The sequence below is a fragment of the Piliocolobus tephrosceles genome, chromosome 6 (genome assembly GCF_002776525.5).
Source record: "Piliocolobus tephrosceles isolate RC106 chromosome 6, ASM277652v3, whole genome shotgun sequence".
Classification (NCBI taxonomy): domain Eukaryota; kingdom Metazoa; phylum Chordata; class Mammalia; order Primates; family Cercopithecidae; genus Piliocolobus; species Piliocolobus tephrosceles.
Genome location: NC_045439.1, coordinates 52,143,676 through 52,170,741, shown reverse-complemented (window position 1 = coordinate 52,170,741; position 27,066 = coordinate 52,143,676). Strand labels below are relative to the sequence as shown.

At 41.1% G+C, this 27,066-nt stretch overlaps 1 protein-coding gene and 1 pseudogene across 3 annotated transcripts in view; both read left to right on the top strand.

Annotated features, from left to right (window-relative positions):
* The first annotated feature begins 5,768 nt into the window (after positions 1-5,768).
* On the top strand, positions 5,769-26,520 carry LOC111554811 (annotated as a pseudogene). Of its 2 annotated transcripts, XR_003309794.2 has the most exons (3): positions 5,769-5,923; positions 24,801-24,865; positions 25,350-26,520. The product of XR_003309794.2 is annotated as a charged multivesicular body protein 4b pseudogene, transcript variant X2 (transcript). The 2 variants fall into 2 exon arrangements; XR_003309793.2 differs by lacking the exon at positions 24,801-24,865.
* FBXO34 (F-box protein 34) overlaps positions 6,042-27,066 on the top strand; it is a 73,949-nt gene continuing 52,924 nt past the window's right edge. Inside the window, exon 1 of the mRNA XM_023231139.1 lies at positions 6,042-6,353. The gene's annotated coding sequence lies outside the window, so the exon portion shown is untranslated. The remainder of the gene's footprint in view (positions 6,354-27,066) is intronic.

Genomic DNA, 27,066 nt, shown 5'->3' with positions numbered 1-27,066 from the left:
CATCCAGCTAATTTTTTTTTTTTTTTTTTGTATTTTTAGTGGGGGGGCGGTCTCACCGTGTTGGCCAGGATGGTCTTGATCTCTTGACCTTGTGATTCGCCTGCCTCAGCCTCCCAATTTGCTGGGATTACAGGTGTGAGCCGCAGAGCCTGGCTGGAATTTGTCCTTTTTTTTTTTTCCTTTGAGATGGAGTCTCACTCTGTTGCTCAGGCTAGAATGCACTGGCACAATCTCGGCTCACTGCAAGCTCCGCCTCCCGGGTTCACGCTATTCTCCTGCCTCAGCCTCCCGAGTAGCTGGGAACTACAGACACCCAAAACCACCCACAGCTCATTTTTTGTATTTTTAGCAGAGACAGGGTTTCACCATGTTAGCCAGTATGGTCTTGATCTCCTGACTTCGTGGTCTGCCTGCCTCGGCCTCCCAAAGTGCTGTGATTACAGGCGTGAGCCACCGCGTCCGGCCGGAATTTCTCCTTTTATATGCTATCAGAAGTGAGATGTGGGCACAGTGACTCACACCTGTAATCCTGGCATGTTGGGAGACCGAGTTGGGAGGATCATGTAAGCCTGGGAGTTTGAGATCAGCCTGGGCAACACAGGGAGATCCCATCTCAACAATAACAAAAAATTAGCCAGGCACAGTGACGGGCATCTGTGGTCCAAGCTACTTGTAAGGATGAGGTGGGAGGATCACTTGAACCCGGGAGGTCAAGGCTACAGTGAGCCGAGTTGGTGCCACTGCTAGCCTTAGCGACAGAGCAAAACCCTGTCTCAAAAAAAAAAAAAAAAAAAGATACCTATGGAAATTGTGTGGCTCACTGTATTGACAGCGTAGAAACCATCTTCTGAATGTTCTCAGGGCAATACCGTGGGGATAGGGGGATCTGGGACCTTGATTTGTTTCCCATCCATTTTACCAGAAGGGCTGTCCTTGCTCTACATGTCTCTTACACTCCCCATGGGAGTGCAGATCACTATAAGGCAAGTTGATCTAAGGGACTTTTTAAGACAATTAAAATTATCTTCGAAACTGTGTGTGTATATCAGGGTGTGCTTTTTTACTTCTGCCAAAAGTCTCCCAAGAGACTCTTGGTTTTTAGCTCTTATCAGATTTTCATAGGGGCACAAGATCCAAAAAGAAGGATTATAACTATGATTTCCTAGTTTCAATACTTATTCAACTTTATGTCACCATTCACATCTTAATTATAAGATATACCCATATCTGTTAGACAGTCTGCTGCCTTGGTCTTCTAATTTTTCCTGAGTTGTTCTATTTATTGTGGATAATATTTATATTCTCATGGCTGAGTAGCTCCTGCCCATCCCCCCATCATCACCAATGAGCTTCACACATGCATAAACCTGGGCATAAGCTCAGGGCTTGAAGCATGCTCCGACAGCCACATTCCAGGCATATTTTTAAGTGCATGGTTTACCTTTGCAAAGTTGAAACTTTTAAAAGCACTTTTGCTTCTCTTTTCTTATTAGGTCTTTATAATAACACCGTCAAGTACGTAGGGAAAGGCATTATTACGCCCAGTGGCCTAGGTTCCGCAGCAAAGATAGGTCTAGATGCAAAGTCTAAAGGAGCCTGCCTCTTGGTTTCCTTTCTCCAGCAGTGGGGGAAGTAAGTTTGATAAGGAGGGGCTGGGGGTGAGAGGGAGAAGATGAAATGGTGGCTGTCCTAGTCGGTTTTGTGCTACTATAACAGAACACTTGAGACTGGGTCATGTATAAAGAACAGAGATCTATTTCTTACAGTTCTGGAGGCTGGGAAGTCCAACGTCAAGGGGTTCATATCTCCTGAGGGGCTTCTTGCTACCTCATCCCACGGCATAAGGTGGAAGAGCAAGGGAACACCTGACAGAGCAAGAGATAGAGACCACTAAGCTTGCTTTTGTAGTAACTCACTCTCTTGATAAGTAATCCACTCCCTTGATAATAGCATTAATCCATTCATGAGGCCGGAGCCCTCATGACCTAATTGCTTCTTAAAGGCCCCACCTCTTAACACTGTTGCATTGAGGATTAAGTTTCTAACATATAAACTTTGGGGGACACTTTCAAACCATAGCAGTGGGTGCTTTTCTTTGGAGGTTGGAGTAAGCTCATTGAGGAATAAACAGTAAGTTCTTAGTTTTTGATTTTTGTTTTTTTCTGAGCAGAGAACAGAAATGAAACCAAGTCTATACAAGACAAGCCCCTTGCACTGAGTTTTAATTTAATATGATGTTTGCTGGCTTGAGACGACTAAGTTTTAATTACTAATGGAATAACCTAATTTATATACTATATACATTTAGAACCTTTCTGCTGCTGTGCCACCTCAGTCTTGTTCTTCTTTCAGCTCTTACCAGTCCCACGGCCTCAGTGTGCCACCCCATGCCCACCTGGGGAGCACCTTCCTGAGGACCTACCACAGGGCCTGTGGGTTGATAAACTATACTGGCTCCTCTGACTTTGCTTCTAGGGGATCACTGCTATTATACAAATGGAGAAACAGAATCAAGGGAAGGTCTTGCCTAACATGGGTACACTCTCTCCTAGTTCTTTCTCCTAGACTGGGGCTATTCAAAGTGTGGTCCACTGGCCAATCTGAGACAAGAACCGAAATTGAGAATAAGATTTTAGAAACTTTACTAGCAATTTGACGGAATAATTTTATGTCTGTGGACTTTAATAATCAATAATTAATAGGCTAGGCATGGTGGCTCACTCCTGTAATCCCAGCTACTTGGGAGGTTGAGAAAGGAGGATTGCTTGAGGTTGTGAGTTTGAGACCACCCTGGGCAACACAGTGAGATCCTATCTCAAGAAAAAGATGAAAAAATATGATAATTAACAGTTTGGGCTTTCATTATGTTTTTAAAAATTAATTTCATTTTTATAGTTGTTTATTCAGTTTTATGACATTTCACAAAACAATCAGTTCACAGTGTACTAAACATTTAGAAACAAAGCAAAATGACAACAAAACTAATCTAACTACAAATTGTTTGAGAAGCACTGCTCTAGAACACATGAACTCTGATGGAACTTTTGCCGATGATGTGCTATTCATATGGAAACCACTGTCATTTCAGTTCAATGATATTTGCATTGTGCTTTGCAGTTTCAATGTCTTTGACCCATCTGAAACTCCCAATAACAATATAGTGACATGGTCAGGGCTCTGGAATCTTTGCTAAGTTTGACTCTATACCCTGGGCCAAACAGCTTAATGCTTTAAGCCCCACTCTCCTCTTTTGAAATAACAATAGTCCTTACCTCACAGAGGTGTTTTTCTGATTAAATGAAACAAAGTATGCAAAGTACTTAAAACAATGTCTGGATGATACATCATAAATGTAATAACATCATAAATGTAATGTTGGATACTAGCACACTGCAGTAAAGACAGATATATATGCATATATATATGTGCATTATATATATATATTTTGAGACAGGGTCTCTTTCTGTTGCCCAGGCTAGAGTGCAGTGGTGTGATCTCCACTAACTGTAGCCTCAAGCCCCTGGGCCTGGCCAATACCATTATAAAACAGACATCATACTCATCTACCATCATGAGAAAAGTGTACATCACTAATATGGTTGTAATTATTCATTAAACATTTAAGCAATGTTAAGTGCAATACTCTTTAGTGAATACTAGGATATAATCTTTCCTCTAGCAATTTAGAATCCAGCAGGGGCTATTAAATACACATATGGAAGATGTGTGTGGAGTAATATAAGGGCCATAAAGGAAGAGAAAAAATTAGAGGAATCAACTTTTTGATTCCTCTAATCAACAGGAATCAAGTTTGTTTGTTTTTTAGATGGAGTTTCACCCTTGTTGCCCAGGTGGGAGTGCAGTGGTGTGGTCTCAGCTCACTGCAACCTCCGCCTCCCCGGTTCAAGCAATTCTGCCTCAGCCTCCCAAGTAGCTGGGACTACAGGCATACACTACGACGCTGGGCTAATTTTTGTATTTTTAGTAGAGATAGGGTTTCACCATGTTGGCAAGGCTGGTCTTGATCTTCTGATCTCAAGTGTCTCAGCCTCCCAAGTAGCTGGGACTACAGGAGTGCACTACCACACTGGGCTAACTTTTGTATTTTTAGTAGAGATAGGGTTTCATCATGTTGGCAAGGCTGGTCTTGATCTCCTCACCTCAAGTGATCTGCCTGCCTTGGCCTCCCAAAGTGCTGGGATTACAGGCGTGAGCCACCACGCCCAGACGGAATCAAGAGGTTTTAAGAAGGACAGTGTTTAAGATGAATCTGAAAGGATAGATTGAAGTTTTACAATTTTGAGCTAACTATGACGTAAAGAAGCTTCAAATGATCATGATATATTGAGCTAATATTGATCATATATTAAATTAGACATACAGTTTGATGCCAAAGTATACCATATAACACCCCTCTTTAATATTTTTTTTCTTTTTGAGATGTGAGCCACTGCTCCTGGCCTTCCCTTCTCCAATTTTTATTAAAAATATGTGTATAGATAAAGGTCTAGATGGAGATATTAAGTGGTTATTTCTTGGTGATGAGATTATAGGAAATATTTATATTTATTTTGTTTTTATATTTTAATATTTAAGATTTTACACATATATTTTACAAGAGTAGTTTTATAATTGGACAAAAGCACTTTTGTTAAGGACTGGCTAAAATCAAAGTTGCTGGTTTAAGTGTAACTTGGTACAACTTTTTAAAAATAATTTGGCAGTTTGTATTAGTAACTGTGAAAGTGTTGATAGTCTTTTTCACCTAGTAATTTCACTTTTGGGTGTCTTTAAAAATCTACATTCACGAAGATGTTCTATGATTTCTTTATAATGGCAAAAAAGTGAAGGAAACAATTTATGTCCAAAACTAGAGAATTAATGCAGTAAATTTTATGTCCACTTAATGTATTTTTATGCAGCTGTTAAACTGGTTATGAAGCTTATGTAGAAATATGAGACATGCTTATAAAAGTGAAAAGAGGATGCAACATCGCATACAACTACTATTACACAGTGTAGTAAAATATAGGTGATGGGGCAAAAGGTCTAAAAGAAAATACATTGTCCTCATGTTTTTCAATGTGGTTAATATTACTTTCACAATGAAAACAATAATAACTTAAAAACAATAATAAGTTTAAAAAACAATAATAAGTTTAAAGAGGAATCAAAAGTTCCTCACTGGCCCTCTGATTTGAATGTAAAGTATTAAAAATTTATGTCCATCATTAACCAGTCCTTAAGCTTCTACAGACTTTAACAGTTTAGTGTCAACCTCAACGTTTATCTACGTTCTGACAGGTAACCCTGCCATGATTTGCATGGGAAAGAGAGTCAGAAGGGACCCTTCCAATTTCGTCATTTCACAAATTGAAACTTGAACCCCAGCCTTCCAATCTAGCAGCAGAACCAAGATGGGGATCCAGGTCTACTAGGTTATCTAATAGTATCTGAGACCATTTATAGCTTCAAGTCTACCCATGAATATTCATAAACTTGACATGTCTGCTGACTGAACCCTGGCATCACTACCCTTCCGGCTGGCCTGGGGGGTTTGATTCCCCATAGTAGTGCTCAAACTTCTATTTTCTACCACTTGGGGGCCGCAGACGCGTCATCCATGTCTCCCTTTTCACTTTCCGCCTTCCCGCCCCCAGTGTCCGGCAGGGGGCGCCGTGACACCCTGGTTCCGTGGCCCCTCCCCCGGCCAACCGTCGATTGGGCCGGCGCGTGACGTCACTCCGTTTTAGCCAAACAAATGGGTTTCGGGGCGAGCGTTGGGCGCCGCCGCGCCGTGCTGGGTGCTCGGTCCGCCTCAGCGGTGGGGAGCGAGCCAGGCCTCCAGCCACCGCTGCCGCCGCCACCACTGCATCGGGCTGGTGCAGCCCCGGTCCAGGCCGTGGCCGGGGCAGGAGCGCAGGTGGGTCCGGGCCTGGGTGGGGCGTGGCGCAAAGGCCGCGCGGCTGGGGTCCGGCGGCGGCCACCGTGGCCGCTCCCCGCCCCCTCCCGCCGCCTGCCTGCGCTCCCGGGGCGCCGGGCGGGTGGGGGTGGGGGCGCCGCCCGCGGGTCCGGGGCAGGGACCCGGCTGCCTGCGCCTCCTCCGGGGCGGCCCTCCCCGCGCGCACGGCCCGGGCGCTGAGCGTCCCTGCGGGCCACGGAGGGTCTGGCGGGTAGGGAGCGGGGTCCCGGGTCCCGGCTGAAGCCGAGGAGATCACAGATAGGCCGTGAGCGGGCACGGGACCGGCGCTCCCACCTACGGGACCCCAGGCGGTGAGGAAGTCAGCCTTTGGACTTGGGTCGCCTCGCCCCTGTCGCGCTCGGCCACTCTGTCCTTCCCTGCCCCAGCGCAGGTGAGCTGGCGCTTGTCCTTAACCTTCCTCGGCGACGAGGCGGGACGGAGGCTCGGACGCCTCCCCAGCCTCTGGGCTGGCGCAAGCCGACTGCGGTTCGTCCCCAGTCCGCGATGAAGTCATAGAGCTGTGGGTCCGCGTGTCTGTGACGTCAGTAGATGGGTCCTGGGATGTCACCGCAGGCCCGGGCGGGGACCTGGGCTCGCGGAAGGGCCGGGGGGTACCCGCAGGGGAGAAAAAGGAAGTTGTCTTCCACGAACGCCTGGAATCGCAGTGAATTTGAATCGAAAGTTGTTCGATATCAGCATTTTGCAATTTTAATGTAATAGTTGTCAATTTCTTTAACTTCCTGTCCAGCAAGCGTTGCGAGTACAGCTCAGTATAAGACATTTGATTTAGAAAAATTTAAGTCAAGGTAGGAGGTTTTTTGGAGGATGTAATGTAAAAAGCCTTTTAGGAAGCTAAATTCATAGTTTGATGGTTTGCGATCAGAATTACTGAAAAAAGAGAACCACTTCTAGTGTTGATAAATCAGTTTGCTTTACTTTTTTTTTTTTTTTTAAACTGGACATCTATCTGCTTGTTAGCATTTTTTGTTAGAAAATGCCTAGGAGGAGAGAGAGTGGATCTTACATGATTTTTTTTTTCTGTTGTAAAGGGAGGGAGGAGTTTGAATTAATCCAACATTTGTCTTAAATAATAATTACCTGAGGAATTAATTTATCCGGGTTGTACCTATCCCACCCTGTGCTACCATGCTACCACCCCGTGCTACCATGGTTTAGAAGTCAGCAACAAGCCTTTTTCTTGCTTTCTTACTAAGACCCGGCTATAACTTAATATAATAACGTATTCCAGGACCGCTTGTCTGGATAGGTAACTAAAATGTTGTCTGTAGTGCTTTTAAATATGAAATTACAGAATTAAAAAAATGATTTGTCAGTGAATACTGTTTTTCTTCCAAAGCTTTCAAAAGAGATCTAAACTGGAAGAGAAGCTAGTCACTTGTCATAGTGACCCTCTTCAGGTATTCCAGCATATCAGTACTTTTCATTTCCTCCTCTTGGTAGAATAATGTAAATAGAATCTAGTTCAAAAGGCTTAAAATTGAAGCATAGTTACAATTGGTGTCTTTAGCAGGAAGCTTGAGTAGAAGTCCTTAATCCTTCCTCACTGACCTTGACTTGTAATGGTAGGGTTTTTTTTCTCTCTCTCTCTCTCTCAATACTTCCTGCTCCCCATGTGTCTTTTAAAGGTGATTGATAAGATATTGTCTCTCTGGGTTTTACATCAACATGCAGATGGAAGTTATGCCCATTTTCAGGCAGGAAATAAAAGCAAAAATTTACCCCTGTTAGGTACTATTGGATTTGACTGGAAGTTCACAAAACAAGGCTTTTCTGTACATCTTATTTTGATCCTCACCACAACCTTGGGAATTTGACAGAATTGTGTGCACTACTGAAAGTTGTTCTGTTTTTTTCTTCCTTCTTTTAAGAAATTAGGATTTTATGCTGACAGTGTTGAGTGAAGTCTCTAAAGATACAATTCTGTATACAAATTATTTTTTGTATATACAAATTTTGTATACAAAATTTTGTATAAAAGGTACAAATTTGAGCCTTTGGATCACCAGAGATTTTCAGAGGCACCTGAATTAATATGAAACTGCTGATATTAAGAGTGTTAGTCAACCTTCTCTTTAAGATGAAAGAATCTTGGTAAGATACTATGTAATGCAATTGAAGGGGGTCCGGAATGGACACTTGTATGTGTCTTTCCCAAGTGGCAGCCATTCTGGGGCCGGCTACATGGCTCTGTGTAAGTTAGGTGTACTCGTTTTTTTGTTTGTTTTTTTGAAACGGAGTCTTGCTCTGTCGCCCAGGCTGGAGTGCAGTGGCTCTATCTCGGCTCGCTGCAACCTCTGCCTTCCGGGTTCAGGCAGTTCTCCTGGCTCAGCCTCCCGAATAGTTGGGACTACAGGCGCGTGCCACCATTTCCAGCTAATTTTTGTATTTAGTTTTACTGTGTTGGCCAGACTGGTTGTGAACTCCTGACCTCGTGATCCACCCACCTCAGCCCCCCAAAGTGCTGGGATTACAGGTGTGAGCCACGGTTCCTGGCCAGGTGTACTAGTATGAATGGGAAAGGATGAAAGTCAAACTAAATCAGAGTTGAAAGACCTACAGCTGATAAGGAGACACCTGCTCTTTGGCAGTGCTTTTTTCCCCTCTATTTTGCTTAGCAATTGTGAAGTTTTTCTTTTTCCTCATGGAAAATGAGTTAATAGGTGAAGAATACATGTCGTAGGGCATACTGATGTGACTGAGGAACCATGACAGATATTTAAAAAGTCAGCTTGTGAGTGTTGTTGTGCAGTTATCTAACAAGCCATAACTCGTGTGAAACATTTTTACAGTCTGTTTCTATTTTTGGCAGGATATTTTTCACCCATGCTTTCCAGTTTTGGGTCTGGGAAGCTGCTCTTACTTCATATAAATGGTTTTATGGAAATTAATTTTGAGATTGGTTTATTATTTTAAGTCATTCACTTATGTAATTTGAAGGCACTAAATTAAAGTCATTTGTTATGTGGCATCTTTCTGATGGATAAAAGCAAATGTCAAGAATGAGAATATTGTAGAAATTCCTCAGGATATGTTTATTGGATCAATTATTTTATTAACATTTAGGATTTAAATTTTTATAAAATTTTTACTTTATTTTTTTAAACTTAATTTATGTTCAGCCAGCTTAATTTGACAGTTTTTATATTCTAGTAAATTTTAATCTTGTTTTAATATTTGTTTGGGAGAGAACATAGTTATCTTTAGAGACATCATTTAGTGTTATCTTCCAAAATTTGCAGCTGTTTAGAACCAGATACTTGAGGGAAGCTACTATGGTATGATGAATGCCTTCCTTGTTAGGTCATGTGTGACAAAGGCAAAATTTAGCAAGTGCATAATCTGCAATCCTTTGGAAGCAACAAAAACAAAAAAGAGCAGATTAACTTGAAATGCATTTAGGTCATCTGGAAATTGAATTCCTGTCAGTTCTTATCTTTGCATAATTTATCTTCTCCCCTTTAGTTAATGCTTATGGTATTTTGAAGCTGATGACATACTGTATTTTCCAGGAAAGCATTAATACAGTGTAGTTGTTTCTTAGTGTTTGTTAAAAGAACTTATCAACCTTTCATTCCAACCTCCATCTTCTAGTTAATGCTCCACAGAAGAGGCTCTCATTAGTCCCTTTAAAAATATTCAGTTTCAGAAACCTAACATGTACATTTCCTACCCTCCGTATAGTATAGTTGTAAATATGAAACTAAGTGCTATGTAAGTGTGGTTATTGCATTTTTAGGTATGGATTTCATTCATCCAGCAAATTTTTTTTTGAGGATTTCTGTGCCACATACTCAGGATCTGTGACACAGGGATGAAATGTCCTTCCTGCAAGGACCCTTAAAACAAATTAACATTGCCTTGCTTTGGTGGGTCTTGGGTGTGAGAGGCTAGAGTTGGGTCAAGAGGATAAACTATTGGCCAGGCGCGGTGGCTGACGCCTGTAATCCTAGCACTTTGGGAGGCCGAGGTGGGCGGATCACGAGGTCAGGAGATCGAGAGCATCCTGGCTAGCTTGGTGAAACCCCATCTCTACTGAAAAAAAAAAAATACAAAAAATTAGTCGGGTGCGGTGGCGGGTGCCTGTAGTCCTAGCTACTTGGGAGGCTGAGGCAGGAGAATGGTGTGAACTCGGGAGTTGGAGCTTGCAGTGAGCTGAGATCGCGCCACTGCATTCCAGCCTGGGCGACTGAGCGAGACTCTGTCTCAGGAAAAAGAAAAAAAAAAAAGAGGATAAACTATTTATGTTATGCTAGATTGGCCAGAGGTGTTAGTTAAAGGTCAATTTGAGGAGGTATTAGAAACTCAGTTAAAAAGAATAGGGAATAGCTTATTATAGCCCAAGACAAAGGGTCTAGATACCACAGATTGAGATTGTGCTAGAATGAATGGAACTTACTGAGTTCGGGCTTCCTTAGAGGCAAGAACAAGTGCTCAAGGCCAGAACTAGTCTGTATAGGCAATCTAAAATTAGAAGCAGAGAAAAAAGGGACAACCCGAACACCTGTTCTCCTTTCGCATATACCTTCTTTTCCTTTGAAGTCAATCCTTTTCTTTAATTGATGAACTTGGGAAATACACAAGCCTCTCACAGCCTTCATTTCCAGTGTTTGCTTCTTTCTGGAGGATTTTATAGTGAAACATTTCATTCATTAAAGTGGAAAGAATTGTTTGTACATTGCATACCTAAATACCCACCATCCCTATATCGTTAGTCATATTTTGCTATATTTGCTTTATTGCCTATCTATCGGTCTATCCATTCATCAATCCCTTTGTTTTTGTTGTATTTCAAAGTATACTTTACACCTAGACATTTCCCGATGCCTATTATTAAATTTGTTTACTTGTTTTTAGACAAAACTTGTATATAGTGAAATGTACAAATCTTAGGTATACCATTCTGTTAGTTTGAACAAGTTCATACATCTGTGTAACCCCTATATCCCTGTCAAAATATAGAACATTCCATCACCACAAAAAGTTCCTTCCTGCACCTTGTAGGTTAATTTCATTAGCTCTTGAATCTCCTGCAGTCTTATTTCTACTAGTTTCTTCTGAAACTGCTTGTTCAAATGATCTGCTTTGTTAGAAGTACATTAGGGTAGCATTGTGCTTGGTGTTCAGAGTATAAAGAAATGAAGAACATAGCTCTTGCTCTCTCTGTGATTCAATTTTTTGTTTTGTTTTGTTTTTCTAAGACAGTCTCGCTTTGTTGCCCAGGCTGAAGTACAGTGGTGCAGTCGTAGCTCACTGTAACATTGAGCTCCTGAGCTCAAGCCATCCTTCTTCCTCAGCCTCTTGAGTAGTTGGGTCTACAGGTGTGTGCCACCATGCCCGGCTGCTTTTTTTTTTTTAAGAGACTAGATGTTGCCCAGTCTGGAGTGCAGTGGCTGTTCAGAGGCCTGATTATAGTGTACTGCAGCCTTGAACTTTTGGGCTCAAGCGATCCTCAGCCTTCTGAGTAACTGGCATGTACCATGGGCTTAGTTTGGGTTTTAGTTAGGTATCTGAAGAGAGGTAAGTAAATGTTACATGAATTCAGAGAAGGAAAGTTTCTTAGGAGTGGGTCTTGCTAAGGTCTGAGTGTTGGTGTCTCTCCAAAATTTAAATGTTGGAACTTAATCTCCGGTGTGATAGTGTTAAGAGCTGGGGCCTTTAGGAGGTGATTAAGTCATGAGTGGGGTTAATGCCCTTGTAAAAGAGGCTTGAGGAGCTCTTTGTCCCTTCCATCCTGTAAGGTGCCATCTCTGAGTAACAGGGCCTCACCAGACACTGAATCTGCCAGTGCACTCATCTTGGACTTCTCAGTCTCCAGAACTGTCAGCAATACATTTCTGTTGCATAGAAGTTACACATCATAAGGTATTTTATAGCAGCCTGACTGAACAAGGACAGGCCTTTATTTAAGGATCCAGAGAAGAATTTTTTATTTTTATTTTTTTAAAGACTGACTAGAAGCTTTTGTATAAAGGAACAGTAGCAGGCAAGGTGGTTGGGACCAGGCTTTGGAAGGAGTTTGAGTATTATTTTGTACCCAGTGATAGTTTTTGAGGAAAGAAGTAATGTTTTTCACAGATCTTTCTGTTAAATCTTTATCCTGTTTGTCGTCTTTGGTACTTGGTTGTATAGAAGACTTCGGGTTTTGAGTTCTCTCTTCTCTTAGTTCTTTGCTTATCTCTAATTTCTCAGCTTTTCTGACAATTCTTTCTCTTCCAGATCCAGACTATCTAACGCTGTGTTCTTGAACCTTTATTCCTTCTTATAATCCAGCCCTTACCTTTTGGGTAATTATAACTTCTCAGTTATAATTCTATCCAAGTCATGCCTACGTTTTTATTCATAAACTGTTAACTCTTGTTGGATTTCTGACTACTAAGAAGATGCTTCTTTTGTATATCCCTTTTTACTTTGACTTATTCAGGACCATGTAGCAAGAGCATTTGCTTTAAGTAGTTGTAGCAAACAGGATTTATTGAGAGAAAGAGATTGTAAACTTTGAGTGGGCTAAATGAACAGATTAGTCTGAACTTGTAGAAACAAACGCCTGAATGACACTGCAGAGCTGACCTGCCAAGGAGGCTACTGCCTCCACACCACCGAGAACCATGTTGTTGAATCAGAAAGCTGCCATCAGAACTTTAACTTCCTTGGGTAGGACTGTACTTTCTGTTCTCTGTATCTTATGCAGGTATGTCTGCTTGCCCATACTTAGGTCATATGTGAAACCTTAGCATTGCCTATATATAAAATAGGAAGTGCATGTGAGAGCTTGATTGGAGTATTGAGTCTGCTGTACATTCAGTTTGTGAGGAACTGAACTCATTTTCCCCAGATTCCCTCATTGTGACAAAGTTAAGCCTTTTCTAAGTTTTCTTTTTCAGTCCAAAGGCATGGGTATTGTTCTGGTTTTCGGAGGTAGAAACTATTGAAAACTGTATCATTTAGATTTTGTAATGCTGATATAACAGAAAACCAACTCAAATTCACTGGCTCACAATATTAAAAATTCCAAAGGTGAAGCTTGATTCGGTTATACTTATGTGATCAGACTTCATCTTTCTCTTCCTTTAGTTAATGAGCTCAGCTTCCGTGGTTTTGGTCCCTTTGTGTTCACGTTTGTTGCAGCTCAAGCGCTACATCCTCATGCTGTCAAGTCCAGAGGAAAATATATAGGACTACTGTACAAAGAAAACTAGTTACATTAAAATATAGTTATGAAAGTATTTTAAAAAATTGTTGGTAATATCTGTTTCTTTTTTTGAGACAGGTTCTTGATCTGTTGCCTAAGCTGGAGTACAGTGGTGCTAACACGGCTCACTACAGCCTCAACCTTGTAGACTCAAGTAATCTTCTCAGCCTTCTAAGTAGCTGGGACCACAAGTGGACACCACAACACCCAGCTAACTTTTAAGTTTTTTGTAGAGATGAGGTCTCACCATGTTGCCCAGGCTGGTCTCGAGTTGTTGGGCTCAAGCCATCCTCCTGCCTTGGCCTCCCAAAATGCCAGGATTATAGGCATGAGCCACCATGCTCACCCTGTTTCTTTATAAAAAGATTCAGTGAAGGCTAGGTGTGGTGGCTCACGCCTGTAATCCCAGCACTTTAGGAGGCCGAGGCGGGTGGATCATGAGGTCAGGAGACCAGCATGGCCAGCATGGAGACCAGCATGGCCAAGGTGGTGAAACCTCGTCTACTAAAAATACAAAAATTAGCTGGGCATGGTGGTGAGCGCCTGTAATCCCAGCTACTTGGGAGGCTGAGGCAGAGAATTGCTTGAACCGGGAGATGGAGGTTGCAGTGAGCCGAGGTTGTGCCACTGCACTCCAGCCTGGGTGACCGTCAAAAAAAAAAAAATATATATATATATATGTGTATATATTAAAAAATATATAAATATATGTATATTTATATATACACATATATATAATATGTATATATTTAGTGGGGTCTAATAATTTCCAAGTGGTGATGAGTATTATCACTATTTGGAGGTATCTGCAACCAAAGATCATGTGATAGGAAAATAAATATCTGTGATTTCTACTGGTGACAAAATGAACAGATATTGCTAATATAATACTATTGTGGTGTGTTGGCTGAGTTCACAGTAAAAGGAAATGCTAAATTTCAGTTGGAGGTTAAAGATGTAATTTGTTTTTCTCATCTGAGTTTAAAGACACCCTTAATTCTATATATAAACCCTTGGAGTGTCTGTGAGCCTCAGCTTAAGAACCACTGCTAGAAGAGAGTTTCTCTTTCTGGAAGCTCAAGAAATGTATTCTTGTGTCTCATTGACTTTGGGTTATGTTGTCATTTCTGAATCAATGATTAAAGCAAGAGAAATAGGATTTGCTAATTAGTTTAGTGAGCCTGGGCCTACCTCTGGAGCTGGGGGTCATTCTCTCCTAAGCAGCATCATGGGAGAGGAAGTGTATTTCCAAGGGAAAGTCAAGAAGCAGTGGATGGCAGGATCTGGAAGAATGCTAAGTGCCCCTCCCCTTCAAAAAAAATAAAGAGCCAGTAGATACTGAGTAGCAAATAGCATTATGTCCATCCTCTCCCTTTACTTCCATGGTCAACCGGTCGTTAAGTTTTAGTGAAACTTTCATTTGCATTTGCCTTTTTTTGTTTAGTCTCTTTGATAATATCTTAAACCTCCAGTGTGGTAGTGTGTGGATTAGTCCATTGGATTGTGGAAAGAAAAATATTGAAACTTCTGTTTATTCTTCTCATCCTACTAGTATTTATGTGCATTTTATATGCATGTAAAATATATTAGTACATGATATATATACATGTACTACTGTATATATATCATATACAGAGGTACGTAGATATATACACACGCACAGTGGTACATGTGTATATATCATGTATATATATATCATGTACGGTGGTACATGTATATATATCACATTTCATATTTGTGGGTACATGTTAAAAATGTTTTAAAAAATGGAGATGGGAGAATCAGAAAAGTTGAGATAACTATGTAGAGCAGTGCTGTTGAGTAGAAATAGCCCTCTGTCTGTGGGTTTAGCATCCATGTATCCAACCAACCTCAGACTGAAAATACTTGAGGAAAAGAAATTACATCTGTATTGAACATGTACAGATATTTTTTCTTGTCATGGCAGTACAGCGTAATTCTTTACATAGCATTTGCATTGTATTAGGTATTTTAAGTAATCTAGAGTTTATTTAAAGTATGCAGTAGAATGTGCATAGTTTATATGCAAATACTACACTATTTTATATCAGGAACTTGAGCATCCACGGAGTTTGGTGTCCATGGGAAGTCCTAGAACCAATCCCCCATGGATACTGAGGGTTGACTATAATATGAACCTTGTATGTATGTAATTTAACATTTTCTAGTTAGCCACATTAAGAAAGAAACAGTTGAAAAATATTTTAAAAATATGTTAACACAATATATCCAAAACATGATTTCACATTGTAATCAATATAAAAATTACTGAAATAGTTTAGTCTTTTTTTTCATATAACATCTTTGAAATCTGGTGTGCATTTTACACTGAAAGCATATCCCTCTGGGCATGATAGCCCATGCCTGTAGTCCTAGCTGCTTGGGAGGCTGAGGCAGGAGAATCTCTTGAACACAGGAGTTTGAGGTTATGGTGAGCAATGATCGTGCCACTAAACTGCAGCCTGGATGACAGAGTGAGACCCATCTCCTTTAAAAAAAAAAAAAAAAAAACACACATCTCAGTTCAGACTACTAATATTTCAGGTGCCAAAGGCAACATGTGGTTAGTGGCTGCTGTATTGGATAGCACAAGTCTAGACCAATGATCATTGTGAATTTAGATTTCTGTAATTGTGTCTGTGATGGTTTTTTATAGTTCCATATTTGCCCCCTTCAGTCTTATACACAGTTGGCAGGTTAGTTGAACAAAAATTCCAGTGGGATGATGATATTACTCTCCAAATGAAAACCTGCCTAGGTTTAGACGTCATAAGATGGTCCCACCCTTCCTCTCCATTTTCTGGGACTCCCTGTCATAAACCTGGTATTGAGGCAGTTTCCTCAGCCTTGCTTTCTCCTTTCATTTCTCCAAATATAACATCTGTTTTGGGAAGTCTGTTCCCATAAAACCTTGTTGGACTCACCAATCCCTCTGTAACATCCTTACCATTTCCCACATTCCTGTGGTGTGTGTATTGAGTACTTAGCCACTCAGCACGTTGGCATTTCATTGTATACTGTTGCTTGTTGCTCTTTGTTTCACATGTAATGAGCCTTATCTCCCCTAATAAATTCTAAGCTTCATATATTATCCCTGAATTATAGGCACACATCGAAGACTTGGCTTTTCCTTATCTTTAGAAAGGACATAGCTGGATAGCTGGGCTATGTAAATTTGTAGCTTTATGTTTTTTTGAAATTAATTGTTTACTCCAAAAAGTTTCATTTTTAAATTTAGCTTTTTTTATTTTAATTTTTATTTTATTTTATTTATTTTATTTTATTTTAGTTTAGTTTAGTTTAGTTTTTTGAAACAGAGTCTTATTCTGTTACCAGGCCAGAGCGCAGTGGTGCAATCTCGGCTCACTGCAATCTCCGCTTCCTGGGTTCAAGAGATTCCACTGCCTCAGCCTACCGAGTAGCTGGGACTACAGGCCACATCATGCCCGGCTAATTTTTTGTATTTTAGTAGAGAGAGGGTTTCTCCATGTTGGCTAGGATGGTCTTGATCTCCTGACCTCATGATCTGCCCACCTCGGCCTCCCAAAGTGCTGGGATTACAGGCGTGAGCCACTGCACCCGGCCAAATTTAGCTTTTTGACCATGTACTTTCAACAGTTTCACAATGATTTTCTGCTTCTTGATAAGGAAGGCACCCTTGATCCTGTCATGGACTCATTTAGCACACATCGGACCACGATAGGCCCTGCTGACATGTTTTTTTCCTTGTAGACAACCTTATAAGAACTTTAAATCTCAGAGCACAAACGCTTCGAAGACTGGCTGGGCACATGCCACATGCCGATTTTGTGTCTTTCTCAACCTTCTTGGTGGGTAGACAGTTCTCTTGCCAGGGCCTTGGGTCGCCCTATTTTTGTTGAAGGCTGTATTGTAGGAAAGCTGATGATTTTATGTCATACACTGGACCATGTCTCTAGACAATGAGTGACTCTAGACAATGTCCCCGGAAAAAAAAGCAGTTGCTGTGTTTTGTACTCTGCTTGTTTACTTAGATGCTTTTTAGCAGATTCATTTGTAGGAGTTGGTGTTCATTTGCTTTATGACAATTAAAAATATTTTGTTTATAGAATAGTTTATTTGAAACTGTAGAATCATTCTTGGAACTACAGAATAGGGAATTATTGATTAGCTGGAGTTTCTGAAGATGAAATTTGAGTTTCATAAGGTAGTCTCAGAGGACACTTTTTCTTTATTGTCCAGAAATCAGGAGAGGCAAACTTGTTTCCAAAGTAGGGCAAGAGGTTTTATTTCAAGTTCAGTCATCAGGATTATTCTCTGGAGGTTTTCAGTACTTTTTTACAAACTCCAGTCACTTTAACCCTAGGGAATAGGTTTCTCTTGTTCAGACTGTCTTCTTTCTTGGATGAAGAGCTCTACCATCATCACTATATTTTAGCTCATTTGTGGAACAAAGGACTATCGACATATTTCCTGAAAATAAGTCCAGAGAGGGCCTTAGAGCTTTATGCTTTAAGGAATCTATCATTTGACATTTTCTTTGCTGTGTTTTACTTAACATAGGCTATGATTAGATTGATTAAAAAGCTAAAAAAATACACCAACATTTTTAACTTGTGGAATTTCACAGCCGATTTATTATAGCATATTTTATATGCCAGGTATTAAGTGCATTAGTTAATTTCTGTCACTTTTTCTTTTAGCATAATTTTACAGATATATTATTTATATTCTTTGGCAAATAGCAGTCTTTACGAATTAATTAATTAATTAATTTATTTATTTATTTTGAGTCTGTCGCCCAGGCTGGAGTGCAGCAGTGCAATCTTGGCTCACTGCAACCTCCACCCCCTGGGTTCAAGCGATTCTCCTGCCTCGGTTTCCTGAGTAGCTGGGATTACAGGCGCCTGCCACCACGCCTGACTAATGTATTTTTAGTAGAGATGGGGTTTCACCATGTTGGTCAGGCTGGTCTCGAACTCCTAACCTCGTGATCTGCCTGCCTTGGCCTCCCAAAGTGCTGGGATTACAGGTGCGTGAGCCACTGCACACGGCCAAGAATTTATTCTTTTTATTTAACATTTTGTGTTTTCTCCCCTTTAGGTAAATATAATAAAATTGGTTATTAAAGTCCAAAAAAATTAACTTTACTGGAGAGTTCACATTTTTGTTTTATTAGCTGGTAGGAAGTTACAACTTTTCCTAAAATTAAAATGTAACTTTACATTCTACGTGTGTGTGGTTTTTTTTTTTTTAGAGATAGGATCTCTTTCTTTTGCCCAGACTGGAGTGCAGTGGCACAATCATAGCTTACTGCAGCCTCAGACTCCTGGGCTCAAGCAGTCCTCTTGCCTTAGCCTCTCGAGTAGCTAGGACTTACAAGTGTGCACCACCATGCCTAGTGCTAATTGCATATATTTTTAAGACTGTAGGGTGTACAGTTTTTTTACACTTAAAAATTACAGTATATGGGTTGGGCGTGGTGGCTCACGCTTGCAGTCCCAGCACTTTGGGAGGTCGACACGGGTAGATCACCTGAGGTCAGGAATTTGAGACCAGCCTGACCAACATGGTGAAACCCCGTCTCTACTAAAAATACAAAATTAGCCGGGTGTGGTGGTGCATGCCTGTAATCCCAGCTACTCGGGATGCTGAGGCAGGAGAATTTCTTGAACTCAGGGGGTGGAGGTTGCAGTGAGCCAAGATTGTGCCATTGCACTCTAGCCTGGGCAAGAAGAGTGAAACTCCATCTCAAAAAAAAAAACAAAACAAAAAAAACAAATGATTTATTTTCTTCTCTTTTTATTTGAGTCAGGGACCTAGCCTCTGGATTTCGAGTGTTTGTGGTTACCTAAAATGTTGTTTATGTTACTTTTTTTTTTTTCTTTGAGACAGGTTCTCTGTCACCCAGGCTAGAGTGTAGTGGTGCGTTCTCAGCTCAATGCGCCTCAACCACCCAGACTGAAGCAGTCTTTCCACCTCATCCTCCTGAGTAGCTGGGACTACAGGCATGTGCCACCACATCCGGCTAATTTTTGTATCTTTTGTAGAGATAGGGTTTCACGCCGTTGCCCAGGCTGGTCTTGAACTCCTGGGCTCAAGTGATGCTCCCGCCTCAGCCTCCCAAAGTGCTGAGATTACAGGCTCGAGCACCATATCTGGCCTCACCTCGGTTCTTATTGCAGTTGTCTTGTTTTATTTTGTTGCATCTTTATCATGTTTATCTTGCTTTTAATTGTCCTATTTTAAAATGCAGAGAACATTCTTTCTGGCCAAATGAGGTTAAAAAAAAAAATTGCAAAGATGAGGAGTTGTAAAGCTTCTTTTAAGAATTGTTCCGGCTGGGTGCAGTGGCTCATGCCTGTAATCCCAGCACTTTGGGAGGTCAAGGTGGGCGGATCACGTGAGTTTGGGAGTTTGAGACCAGCCTGACCAACATGGAGAAACCCTAACTCTACTAAAAATACAAAATTAGCCAGGTGTGGTGGCGCCTGCCTGGAATCCCAGCTACTTGGGCTGATTCAGGAGAATTGCTTGAACCCAGGAGGCAGAGGTTGCGGTGAGCTGAGATTGCCATTGCACGCCAGCCTGGGCAACAAGAGCGAAACTCCATCTCAAAAGAAAAAAAAAAAAAAGAATTGTTCCTTCTCCCAGGAGTTGAGGAACAGCAGGTTACCTAAGGAGGGGTGAAGGGAGGTCTCCAGGTCGGAAATGGAGCAGGTCAAAACTCCCATGCTCATCAGTAGTGGGATTGTGCCTGTGAATAACCACTGCTGTCCAGCATTGGCAACATAGTGAGACCCTATCTCTTAAAAAAAAATTCCGTTATGAACATTTCATGGGATTTCCTCCATCCCCTTTTAAGGGACATAACAAGAAGGAGAACATGCCTCTTTAAATAAAAAGATAACAGTTTTAGCAATTAAAATCTTCCTGCCAGCTCATTTGTTGGTCTACTTAAACATTCCAGTTTTATTTCATTAAAGGTCTTTTCAGGTGTTTCAAGTTTTCCTTTAAGCGAACACTTGTTGAAGTGAACACTTGTTCATGTTTGTCATGTTTAATGGCTATGATTTAAATACATGTTGGTGTTACCGAAGTCATAATCCAGTGAGAATTCGTGTTAAAAGTGTTAAGATTTTGGACTCTTGCATAAGTTCAGTCTTGCATAAGTCAGATGTTCAGTCAAACTTGGTTAGAATTGAATTTGAGTAATGCCCGTGCTTGTATTTATGCTGCTTATTTAGTATTCATGGATAATGCTGTATGAAAATTTGATTAGGTCATTTTTTCCCCTTCCAAATTGATAACTTAGAAGAGAAAATTAATCTCTACCTCTTTCCCTTCCCAATTTGTAAAAAATGAGTGTAATTTCCCATCTTTCTACTTTTAAAGGATGTTAGACTTCTTGGTTTGTTAAAGTAACAGTGATATTCTTGAAGATTCGATGTGAATTCAATTTAGTGTTCTTGGCAGACACAAACTTAGTTCTTTTCCCCTTTAGAAGAAAACCATATCAAGCCTTCATTAATGAACCTCGGTGTAATTTTTGGCTTTCTTCAAGACATTGTCATTTGCATTGTATGGCTGTGGTGTAGATATCTTGAAATAATGCTTAATTTTATTTCCTTGTGCATTGTATTTGTTTTTAAACTCCTGTTCAGTTTACTTACCAAATATTAATAGTGTGCCTACTTTTTGAGTCTTCCACATTTGAATATTCCTTTAGTCTATGTTGCTGAAATTCTGCTTTATAGAATAATACACATAACTGTATTGGAAAGTGTAGTCTTTGCCCTCAGGAGCATTTACTCTGATAGGGTTAATGATTGTAAGCCCCTCACGAAATTTCCACACTAGTTACTAAGGATTTTTAAAGGAGAAGTGATTTTGTTTGTTCCAACACTGTTCAAAACAATTTGATGTTTGTACTACAGGTTGAATATCTTTTATCTTACATGCTTGGGACCAGAAGTGGTTTGGATTTTGGATTTTTTTTGGAATTTGGAATATTCACATATACACAATGAGGTGTCTTGGAGATAGGACCCATGTTGAAACAATTCATTTATGTTTCATTTACTTTTTTTTTTTTTTTTGAGACAGTGTCTCGCTCTGTCGCCCAGGCTGAAGTGCAGTGGCTTGATCTTGGCTCACTGCAACCTCTACCTCCAGGGTTCAAGCGATTCTCATGCCTCAGCCTCCCGAGTATCTGAGATTACAGGTGTGCCATCATACCTGGCTAGTTTTTGTATTTTAGTAGAGATGGGGTTTCACCATGTTGGCCAGGCTGGTCTCGAACTCCTGACCTCAGGTGATCCACCTCTTTCCCAAAGTCCTGGGATTACAGGCATGAGCCACTGTACCCAGCATGATTTACATCTTATACACATAGCCTGAAGGTAGTTTTATACAACATTTTAAATAATTTTGTTCAGGAAACAAAGTTTGTGTACACTGAACTGTTAGCAAAGGTGTCACAATCTTAGTCACTTATGTGCATAGTCTGTAGTTATTTGGCATCACCATCACACTCAACTGAATTTATGTGCTACTGATAAGCAGTCATTTTCTTTTACTTATTCACATGTAAGTATAAGAAAAAAGTAAAAAATAACAGTAAAAAGTATGACATACCATTAATATAGTGGAATAATAATGTGTTCAGGGTAACTAAGCACAGTAGCAGCACCAGAATATCTGTAGCTGCTGTTAAGCAACAGCATCAGCAAATAAGGTTAGGCTTTCAGTCTCCACCTCTGATGTTATTTTTTGATTAAAAGGTTTCTGGACATTTTGTTTGTTTGTTTGTTTTATTAAGGCCGGAAGAAACATCAGAATCAATTGAGGGACCAGGAAATGGGGCCTCTAGGGAAGACAAGGCATTCTGCTAGATGGCTTTTAAAAATATTTCCTCCGGAGTCATTTGTCTCATTAACAACAGTTTTTGTCTTACCAGTCTCTCTTTGATTTTATAAATCAGCATGATTTGTTTTGTTATGAATGCATGCTGCTCTAGTTCTCTAATAAGCCCATCATGCTTTTGCATCATGTCGGCAATAAGCACTTTTTTTTGCTGTGTTAACAATGTCATCTTCATTGTTGTGTGCCTGTGTTTTGACTGTGACCTGTCACATGAGGTTGGGTGTGGAATTTTCCACTTGTGGCATCATGTTGGAGCTCAAAAAGTTTTGGATTTTGAACCAGTTTGGATTTCAGATTTTTGGATCAGGGATTCTCAACCTGTACTATCAGCCAGGAGATAGAAATGTTGTATCCTTTGTGGGTTTAAATATTTATTGCTTAAGAAGTTACTTGTAATTGGTGTGGATCAATAATTTTTGCTTCATGACCTCTACCTTATGATGTGGTTAGTCATCTTTTGGCATTGGTGTGAGAAACAAGGTTTTCCAAAAGGAAAATCAAATTATTTTTGTGGAAATTTCTAAAGTAAAGGAATTTTTAAAATTTTGTGTGTTTAAATTATAATCATTACATAGAAATAAGTACAAAAAAATGGAATATAAAATTACATACACTGATCATAGCTGGGAAAAAAATAGTCCAAGACTTGGGCTACTGCAAAATTAAATGGTTTAATTAAGAGTAGTTAGATTTTGAATAACTCTTGTTGTGTTGTTTATGTCATGAAAAAGGCAAGAGTTTATATTCACATATTTTAAAATAGTGTTGAAAAGAAAACCATGTACGGCCTGTTTGATACATTTCTCAGAAATCCTCATTTTATTTCAATCTGATTCATAGACTTTCAAATGATCCTACTTGTAACTGTTGAGAAACTGTACTCCTCTAGCAAGAAAGAACCTTTTGTAATGATTTCTTCGGTTAATCAGAGAAAAGGCTTGTTGGACGATTTGATTTAGCTGGCTGCTTTGTTTGTTTTACCCTAAGAGCAAATGATGAGAAATTAAAAAAAATATAGGGCTGGGCATGGTGGCTCACGCCCATAATCCCAGCACTTTGGGAGGCTGAGGCGGGTGCATCACCTGAGGTCAGGAGTTTGAGACCAGCTTGGCCAACATGGTGAAACCTCATCTCTACCAAAAACACAAAAATTAGCCAGGCATGGTGGTGCATGCATGTAATCCCAGCTACTCGAGAGGCTGAGGCAGGAGAATCGCTTGAACCTGGGAGGTGAAGGTTGCAGTGAACTGAGATCAAGCCACTGCACTCCAGCCTGGGCGACAGAGCGAGACTCTGTCTCAAAAAACAAAACAGAAAAAGGATATATAATATATATTTCAAGCAGCAAAATGACCCCAAAGCTTCTCTTTTTGGTTAAAATGTTTTATTGCCCTTTTCTCTCAAAAGATTTAGAGTTCTTGCCCTTTCTTTTTCTCCCCCTTTCCAACATTTTAAAATTTTGTTATTTTTGTATCTAGTAGTTCTTGGGTAATTAGTTTAGTGTGGAAGTATTTTTAGTAGAGACGGGGTTTCACTGTGTTAGCCAGGATGGTCTCATCTCTTGACCTCGTGATCTGCCTGCCTCGGCCTCCCAGAGTGCTGGGATTACAGGCATGAGCCACTGCACTGGGCCAGTAATTTCTTTTTAAGTCCTATGTCAGTATTAACATAGAGTAGTTCAAATGTTGCAGTCAGACTGCTAGGGTTCACATCCTGGTTCTGCCATTTACTATTTGGTGCCCTAAGTTACTTAACACCTTACTAGCCTCTTGGTGCCCTAGTTTTCTCATCTGTAATATTTGGACAATAATAGTACCCACCTATTAAGGTTGTTAGGAAGATTTGCTTTAAAATATATATTAAATGCCTAACATATAGTAAGTGCTCAGAGCATGTTAATTTTCCTTTCTCCTTACTAGCAAAAACGATTATGTGATTTACATATGGTAGTGATAGCCTCTGTTGGAAATTTTGACAGGATTAGGTAATTTTAGATTGTTTTTCTTTTTAGAACCTCAAAGAACACTTGGTATCATTACATGAAATGCTAAAATGTGTATGTGCAAATATTTTCATAAAAGTCTTTGAAAAACCCTCTACTTCTTCCCAAGAAAGGATCTCACTAAAGATTACTTGATTAAAAAAAAAAACCCGGCCGGGCGCAGTGGCTCAAGCCTGTAATCCCAGCAGTTTGGGAGGGCGAGACGGGCGGATCACGAGTTCAGGAGATCGAGACCATCCTGGCTAATACAGTGAAACCCCGTCTCTACTAAAAAAATACGACTAGCCGGGCGCGGTGGCGGGCGCGTGTAGTCCCAGCTACTTGGGAGGCTGAGGCAGGAGAATGGCGTAAACCAGGGGGGCGGAGCTTGCAGTGAGCTGAGATCCAGCCACTGCACTCCAGCCTGGGCGACAGAGCCACCCCCCGACAAAAAAAAAAAAAAAAAAAAAAAAACCCTTGGAGCACAGCCAAAAAACCGGGAATGAAAAAATACCGTTTTCACACCCAGAACCTGTGTATGTATAATCAGAATTGTACGTCTTAGGATGTTAGGGAAGCTTTCTTTGTTCCATAGAAAACAAACACTGGCCGTCCACTTCTTGGACTTGAGAAATGTTGAAAGTTTCTTTGTAAATGGATGTCTAGGGCAGGACTGGCAGGAGGAAATAATTCTTTTCCCAAAACAATTTTTTTGCTTCCAGTAAGTGAAGGAACATTGTTGAAACTTCCCTCACCACGCCCTCTGCTGATTATTTGTGAAACTCAGGTGAGTTAAATGTGTAGCGCAAGCTTGTCCAACCCGCAGCTTGTGGTGGCTTTGAATGCGGCCCAACACAAATTTGTAAACTTTCTTAAAACACTATGAGGTGTTTTTTTTTTTTTTGAGATTTTTTTTTTTTTTTTTTTTTTTAAGCTCATCAGATATCGTTAGTGTATTTTCTGTGTGGCCCAATACAGTTCTGCCATTGTGGCCCAGGGAAGCCAAAAGATGGAACACCCGTGGTGTAGTGGTTCCTCCCCCTTCTCCCATACTTGACCCTTATTTGAACTAGGATTATTTCTCTTTTTTTACCCTCCTGGATGAGTGGAGGAAGTCCTTGAAATCTATTTTACTGCTACTGTTATTACTACTTTTTAAAATGGAAACATACACAGAAGTAGAGTCAGTGAGTCCTTATGTTTGTAGCAGTTAGTTTTATCCCACCCCTACATTTGACCTACTTGTTCTTGTCCTCATCTTTTAAAAAAAGCAAATTGGGAAGGGCGGCGGCGGAGGAGAGGCCTGCAGCGGCAGGGAGCGGCGGGACTGGGAGCGAGCTGAGCTGGAGGGGGCAGCGAAGGCTGGCGCGGCGAGCAGCAACCATGTAGGTGTTCCTAGGTGATCCGGACGCTGTTCGGGACTGGAGTGGGGTAAGGCCGCCAGGGCGGCCCGACCCCCCAGGAGGCCATCCAGTGGCTGCAGGACACGGAGGAGAGATGTTCAGCAAGAAACAGGAGTTCTTGGAGAAGAAAATCGAGCAGGAGCTGACTGCCGCCAAGAAGCAGGGCACCAAAAACAAGCGCGCGGCCCTCCAGGCACCGAAGCGTAAGAAGAGGTATGAGAAGCAGCTGGCGCAGATCAACGGCACATTATCAACCATCGAGTTCCAGTGGCAGGCCCTGGAGAATGCCAGCACCAACAACGAGGTGCTCAAGAACATGAGCTGTGCCGCCAACGCCATGAAGGCGGCACATGACAATATGGACATCGATAAAGTTGATGAGTTAATGCACGACATTGCTGACCAGCAAGGACTTGCGGAGGAGATTTCAACAGCAATTTCGAAACCTGTAGGGTTTGGAGAGAAGTTTGACGAGGATGAGCTCATGGTGGAATTAAGAACTAGAACAGGAGGAACTAGACAAGAATTTGCTGGAAATCAGTGGACCCGAAACAGTCCCTCTACCACGTGTTCCCTCTATAGCCCTACCATCAAAACCCGCCAGGAAGAAAGAAGAGGAAGATGACAACATGAAGGATTTGGAGAAGTGGGCTGGGTCCAGCGCAGGCTGGGCCAGGTTTCTGGTGGCCTGCGCAGCAAGCAGGCGTTTGCATGTGCGAGGCAGGCAGGATGGATGTGGTGCAGGCAGGTTCCATCGCTCTTGACTCTCACTCCAAAGCAGTGGGACTGCATTGCTGCTCGCTCTCTGCATAGCATGATCTGCACCTGGTGGGACGGGTGGGGACGGATCGAGGAGAGGGACAGTGAGGGGGAAGTGCCTGCTGTTTATAATGTTGAATTTCTGTAAAATAAACTGTTTGCAAATCCAAAAAAAGCAAATTCTAGAGATGTCATGTTGGCTCTAATTACGTTGGTATGTGTCTTTTAAAAAGATATTTCCCCCCCATAACCACAGTGCCATTATCCCCACCTAACAAAACTGATCTGTTGCCTTACTTAGATTGATCTGAGTCTTAGTATCCTCAGATTCCTTTTTGTTATCTAAAATATTAAAATATATTAGATAAATATTGAAAATATTAAAATAGATATATTAAATATGGAAAATATTAAAATATATTCAAGTTTGTGGTTATCATTTTTAAATGACCCATTTTTCATTTACATACATTTTGTAAATGTTTGACTTTCTAACTTGCTATGGAAATTTTCTTTTTTTTTTTTTTGAGACGGAGTCTTGCTCTGTCGCCCAGGCTGGAGTGCTGTGGCCAGATCTCAGCTCACTGCAAGCTCCGCCTCCCGGGTTTACGCCATTCTCCTGCCTCAGCCTCCCGGGTAGCTGGGACTACAGGCACCCGCCACCTCGCCCGGCTAGTTTTTTGTATTTTTAGTAGAGACGGGGTTTCACCGTGTTAGCCAGGATGGTCTCGATCTCCTGACCTCGTGATCCGCCCGTCTCGGCCTCCCAAAGTGCTGGGATTACAGGCTTGAGCCACCGCGCCCGGCCAAGCTATGGAAATTTTCA